The sequence below is a fragment of the Primulina huaijiensis genome, chromosome 17 (assembly GCF_012295235.1).
Source record: "Primulina huaijiensis isolate GDHJ02 chromosome 17, ASM1229523v2, whole genome shotgun sequence".
Taxonomy (NCBI): Eukaryota; Viridiplantae; Streptophyta; class Magnoliopsida; order Lamiales; family Gesneriaceae; genus Primulina; species Primulina huaijiensis.
In genome coordinates this window covers 13,877,407-13,884,635 of record NC_133322.1, presented here as the reverse complement: position 1 = coordinate 13,884,635, position 7,229 = coordinate 13,877,407, and positions in this window count along the sequence as shown.

Sequence of the window (7,229 nt, the reverse complement as noted above, 5' to 3'; positions counted from 1 at the left end):
GTGAGTTTCGGGTTAAAATCGGAACTCCGGTCCAAGTTTAAAAAAGAATTATAAAGGTTACTTCAAGTGTATAGCCCAAAATCAGTATACGTAAATCTCACGTATTTATTTAATTGTTAAATTATTTAATCAAATTTAAAATGATTTTCTTGAGATGCATGATTTTAAATTATTTATGTTTATGTGATGCACGTTAAATGTTTTCTTGAGTTTCATGTTTCAGCCGATTATTCGATGCAGGATCGAGGAAAAGAGACCGACGACGATTTTGACAATTTTAAAATGTGGTATTTTATTGTAAGTTAGGATTGTGACATTTCAAATGATTTAAATAGTTTTTTATCATTTTAAAGCCTAATTTATTTATTAGGTGATTTATATATTTCAAAACTTTAAAAGTTGATCACTTGTGTGTTTTATTTTAAATTTGGGGATGCTAGTAATTAGTGGAGAATTAGTATTTTTATTTAGCAAGTATATTAATTATTAGTATTTTATTATTCTAATTAATCCCTTAATTCCCTCCCCATTAATCCACTAACACACACACACATTCACGCCTACACACACACACACACAATTGGTTTTTGCACACACACAATTCATTTCCTTCCAATTTCAATTTTTTTTCTCTTGAGAAAACTTAGGGTTCTTAGAGGGTGAAGCAGCCTCCCCTTTCTCTGCAAATTTTCCCAGCAATTCACGTGGATTTTGTTGCAAGAAATCATGCCACGTTCGTCCCGGATCGTCCCTCGCATCCTTCCTACTTCGGTATCGTTGTTTCGGTAACTTTAAAAATCAAAAGGCATGTATATTCTTTCGTTTTTGCATAGATCTTGTCATATGAAAAATTTTGATGTTTATTGTACGAAAAACATGTGTGTGTCATGCAAAAATTTGAGCAAAAATTGTTGGATCGCTTTTGAAATGATTTTTGGATCTCAAAACTCAAAATTTGCGGTCTTTTTAAATACTGTGATTTTTAGGTCAATTTTCTGGAAAGACGTTCAACATATAAATCGTATAAATTTTTGATGCCTTCGATTTGACAGTAAATTCAAAATATTTGGATAAGAAATGAGCGAGTTATGATGGTTTTTGTGGGATTGCTCAAACTGCGATTTTCTGAAAATGCGTTCTTGATGTGTTCTTGAAGTTTTATTGTTGCAGGCTTCGTTGGAGATCAACGGGTGATTGCTGCTGCATTTAAGTATTTTGAGTATGATGTTGGGATAGTTTTTGGTGTGTCGATTCACCTCGATAGGCACTTGATTGCGTTAGAAGTCGTAGGATGCGTTTTGGTGTCAAAATGTCGTGTTTACGGGTTGTCTTGTGTTGCGTTGTTTGGAGTGCGTCGTCGTTTGGGGCGTTTTTATGGGTTTGAGTTAATGCCGTAGCATCCTAGGATGGGTCTCGAGGCATTGGTTCCCGGTCCGTATGATCGAGTTAGGAGGAATAAGCCATAAGTGTAGTTTTTCTTCGTTGGTTTACAATTCCAGCATGTACACGGACCTTTCGCTGGACCCTGACACAGGGTCCGTGCCCTTGTTTCCTTCGAAATGCAAAATTCCAGCATCTACCCGGATCCTTACACGGGGTCCGTGTCCTCCATAAAATTTTTTTTATTTTTTTAGGGATTGTTTTGGTGTTTGATGTCATGGTTTAGTACAATGATTATAAGAGGTCGAGTCCCGAGAGATTTAGAACGTCATAAGGAAATTTGTCATTTTGGGTGTGAGCATGACTAATACGTCTAAGTTATGAAAGATAAGTGTTTGAACTCATGTTAGTACGTGCATCAGTGGCCCCAACCGAGATCCAACGAATCCCTCAACGCCAAGTAAGTATGTTCGACGTGCAAAAGAAAATATTTTAAGTTTTTGAGGTATGCTAAATGTTTTGTGACCAAATTATGAACGGGTTTGGAAGTCGGTGAATGTGTTCGAGGACCTCTCCACCCCGATAAAACATGACCGGGTTTAGATCAAGATTGGAAAGCGGTAAAGTATGAGGGATCAATCCACCCAGTAAAGCATGACCGGGGATCTCATGTATGTGACAGTGGATTTTTCCTGTCAGCCCAGTACTGTTGTTTAGTTTGAACGGGCACATTTATGTATGGGTCACTTGCTTTGAAACACATCTCTACGCAAAATGATGTTATGTATGATCAAGTATATATGATGCAAGTATGTATAAGAAAAGTTTTATGATGATGACAGGTCTACGTTTATGCTACTACATTCAAGTTTCAAGTATGTTTATGCTATTACGTTCAATTTTCAAGTATGTAAGCCCTACTTTAAAGATGCATGTGGTTTATTATGTAGTACTTGCTATATTCAGTTTATACATGTTGAGTCTTTAAACTTACTATGTAACGTTCCGTACTTTTTACTACTTAAAATTTGCGGAAAAATTAAAAATTTTCTTAATTAAATAATGAACCTTCAAAATTTTGATAAAATAAACTGTACGTCTCAAAATAATGTCTGCCAAAAGTATTTGCTTGAACCTCAAAATCGTAGCATAAAACAAGAGTATTTCAACATTTCAAATATCATTAAAACTTAGGCGGTCCTCGGATCTAGCCTCCTGCTATGTCCAAGCCTGCTCTTTGGTCCCCACCCCTAGTCTCCTCGAAAGCATCCTCACCTGCACCGATCAAGTCTAGTGAGTCTAAAGACTCAACACGTATAAACTGGGAGTAACGAATAATACGTAATAAAACCACATGCAACTTCAAAATAGCGCATACATACATGAAACTTGAACTTGCAATAAACTTGAACATACATACATAACATAGACGTGCCATAACATGAAATCTGTTCATAAACATGCTTGTATACTTGTACGTACATAACTTCATCATTTTGCGTAGAGGCATGTTTCAAAGCAAGTAACCCATTACATTATCCCCTGATCAGACTAAACCACAGTACTGGGTTGACAGGGACGAATCCAGTGCCACATACATGAGATCCTCGTTCATGCTTTAAAGGGTGGATTGGTCCCCGTTCACGCTTTAACGCTTTCCGATCCTGATCTAAACCCTTTCATGCTTTAACGGGGTGGGTTGGTCCCTGGTCATGCTTTACCGCTTTCCAACCCCATACATAATTTTGTCCCAAGACATTTAGCATACCTCAAAAACTTGAAAATATTTTGTTTTCACGTCGAACATACTTACTTGGAGTTGAGGAATTCGTTGAATCTCGTTTGGGGCCGCTGCTGCACACACTACCATGAATTTAAATACTTAACTTGCATAACTTAGACGTAGATAGTCGTGCTTACACCCAAGCTCATTCATTTTCCTTAGGACTTCTAAAATTCCCGTGACTCGACCTTGTTAATCATTGCACTAAAACAAGACACCGAACCTCAAAGCATTCAATAATTTTTTTCCCAAAAAGTGAAGTACACGGACTCCGTGCCTGGGTCCGTGCACAGGCCCGTGTAGGTACTGTGAAGTGTGCCGTGAGGAAAAGGGAAGGCACGGACCCCGTGCCTAGGTCCGGGTCGGGGTCCGTGTAGGTACTGTAAAAGACATGCCGAAAAGAAGGAAGGACACGGACCCCGTGCTATGGTCCGTGTAGAGGTCCTTGGGGGCTCGAAAAAATTGACACCAAGAAGAAAACAAAGGCACGGACCCCGTGCCAGGGTCCGAGTCTGTGTACCTGCGTAAATTGTAAACCCACGGAAAATTCAATACTTGCGATGCTTATCATTCTAGACTCGATTTACGGACCATGAACCGACACCCCGAGACCCATCCTAGCATACCCTAACATTGAACCAAACTCGTACAAACACCCAAAAGCAACAACGTCCACCTTACGACACATACAATTCAAAAACACGGCAATTGACACCAAATTGCTTCCTACGACTTCTCATGATTTCAAGCCCCTATCGACACTAACCGGTAATCCAAATACCAACCCAACATCATACTAAGCATACCTATATGAATAAACGATCACCCGTCGATCCCCAACGTAGCCTGCAACAATAAAACTTCAAGAACGCATCAATACATAATTTTCCAAAAAACGCAGTTTGAGCAGTCCCATGAAAAATACCATAACTCACTCAATATTTATCCAAATAATTCAAATTTACTGTCAAATCGAAGGTATCAAAAAGTTATACGATTTATATGTTAAAAGTTTTCTCAAAATAAAGACCAAAAAATCTAAATTTTAAATATGACAGCAAAATCGAGATTTGTGATCCAAAAACCGTTTCAAAATTGATCCAAGCATCATTGCTCAAACTTCTACACATCACACATGTATATTTATGCATAAATAACAACACGACACATAATATGACGAGATCGATGTATAAACGAAAGAATATATGTGTATTTAAATCTTTAACGTTACCGAAACGACGACACCGAAGCGGAGATGATGCGAGAGACGATCCCGGACGAACTTGGCTCGATTTTTCTTTGAAGAAAACCAACAAAATTTGCTGGAAATTTAAGGGGGAAGGGTGGCTGCTCTAGGTAATATGAACCCTAGGTTTTTTTTCTCAAACAATGAAAATGAAGAATGAGATGAAAGTGTGTGTGTAAGTCGTGTGTGTGCGTGTGTTATGTAGGTAATTAGGGATAAATTAGTGTTTAATTGACTAATTAAAATGTTAATAGAAATACTAATTGAAATATTAATCCCCCTTTAATTTACTACACAACCCAAATAACAATTTAAAACACAACATTGATAAATTCTAAAGGTTTTAAATTCCTAAATCACTAAATAAATAAATTAGTCTTTAAAATGTTAAAACTTAATAAATTATTTAAAATACCTTAATCCCAACTTAAAATAAAAATATCATATTTTAAAATTGCCAAAATCGTGACCGGGTCTCTTTTATCGATCCCGCCTCGAATAATCGCCTGAAACATGAAACTCGAGAAAGATATTTTAACGTGCATCACATAGACATGAATAATTTAAAATAATGTATTTAAATAAATCATGCATGGTTAATACTCAATTCAAATTTAAATAAATTATTTAATAATTAAGTAAATGCATGGGTTATACGTGTACTGAATTTGGGCTCTCCAGTTCCTCCCCCACTTATATAAATTTGGTCCTCGAAATTAAATCTTACCGAACAACTCCGGGTAGCGAATTCTCATATCTGCTTCAGTCTCCCAAGTGGCCTCTTCCACTGATTGGTTTAGCCACCGGATTTTGACTAGTTTCGTCGCCTTGTTCCGAAGTCTACGCTTCTGTGTGTCTAGGATTTGGACAGGTCTTTCCTCATATAATAGATCTGGAGCAAGTTGTAACGGCTCATAGCTCAGAACATGCGAAGGATTAGCTAGGTACTTTCTCAGCATCGAGACATGGAACACATTGTGTACCCCGGCCAGATTCGGCGAAAGGGCAACGCGATAAGCTAGTGTCCCAACTCTGTCAAAAATCTCAAATGGCCCAATAAACCTCGGACTCAGCTTGCCTCTTTTCCCAAATCTCATAACACCTTTCATAGGTGCTATCTTCACGAAAACGTGATCACCTACGTCAAACTCTAGATCTCTCCTCCTCTTATCAACATAGCTCTTTTGACGGCTCTGGGCGGTTTTCATCCTGTCGCGAATCTTGACCACCACATCTGCAATCTGTTGAACTAACTTCGGGCCAAGTTCTGCTCTTTCACTGTAAAGGCCCGTATTTCGTATTCATAAATTTGCGGAATTATTAAAATTTTTCTAAATAAATAAATAACTTGCCCAATTTATAAAATAAACACGTAAATAATTTTAACTTTAAACTAACAGCGGAAGTCAACATAACATCTCAAACAACAATTTAAAAATAATCCAACATGTAAAATCGAGTTTGAATAATAAAAGGTGCATAAATTAAATCATGAGGTCCTCGGGTTTACTACTGCTGTCCCAAGATCGCTCACTGGTCTCCGCCCGCAGTCTCGGTCTCATCAACACCTACAACAATCAAGTCTAGTGAGTCTAAAGACTCAACATGTATATATCGTGAATAACAAATAAATATATGTTAAAATCGCATTCAACGTAAAAATATGGTATAGTAAAGCACATGGTGAAAATCGTGTCGTCAATAATTATAACTACGGGCATATCTGAAAATCATACGTAAAAGCTTTGCTCAATAGAGCTCTGTCAAATCATATCAAAATTTTCTGGTAGAGATAATGTTTCTAAGCAAGTGGCCCATAACATAACGTAAGCGCCTGATCAGACTAAACCACAGTATACTGGGCGGTAGAGATCAATCACAGCCCTTGGACTGGATGTCCGTACCCATACATAATCATAACCGGTCGTAAGTCACCGGGTGGAGAGGTCCTCGGTTGCGCCTACCGACTTCCAAACCCATAAGCATAAGGTGGCCACAAGACATATAGCATATATCTAAAAAATAAACATTTTATATTTTTATGCACGTAATATAATTATAACCTTATTTTTACCGGATGAGTTGGATCGCTCCCAGGCTCGCTGCGACTTAGTTCTAATATGTGACACATGCAAATAATTTTAACTTGACAAAAACTTAACAACTAAACCAAAAACGAGACGATTAGGACCTACAACTTGATTTTTATTCATGGCTTCGTACCAACCCGAACCAACATTAAACCGACTCTTAACCATGATTAAAAATACCCCAAACATACTGAAAAAACATGCATAAAAATTGCAAAACACGAAAATAGGTGAAAGGAATCCAAAACATAAAACAATCTTCCGAGAGTCATTTTGGCACCTTTCACCGTAAATTCTCGTATGACCTTTAAACTCAACCAATTCACAAACGGCCAAACACATGACTTTCCTAACTCATTGAGGTACTGTCCAGTCCAAGGCCATAGGCTAAAAGCCAACCAATAACTCAAACCACCCCAAAAACCAAAACCATAGCTGCTGTCGAATTTCAGTAGTAACAGTTTGTGTCTTCTGTAGTGAAATTCATGAATTTTATGACTATGGGTTTGAACCACCACCCAAGGCCTCTTCCCAACATCCTAAGGCATGGCTTGGACCATGGCTAAGGGCTAAAAGCCAACCATAACCCAAGCAAATACCTAGGACCACCACAACAAATCAGCCGAGAATACCTCTTGCTGTGTAGTGTTTTATGTTGACATGTTTTACTGTCTTGTCTCGTTCCAAGGGCCATTTTATCGACCATGGCTATATCTAGACATGATGGAGT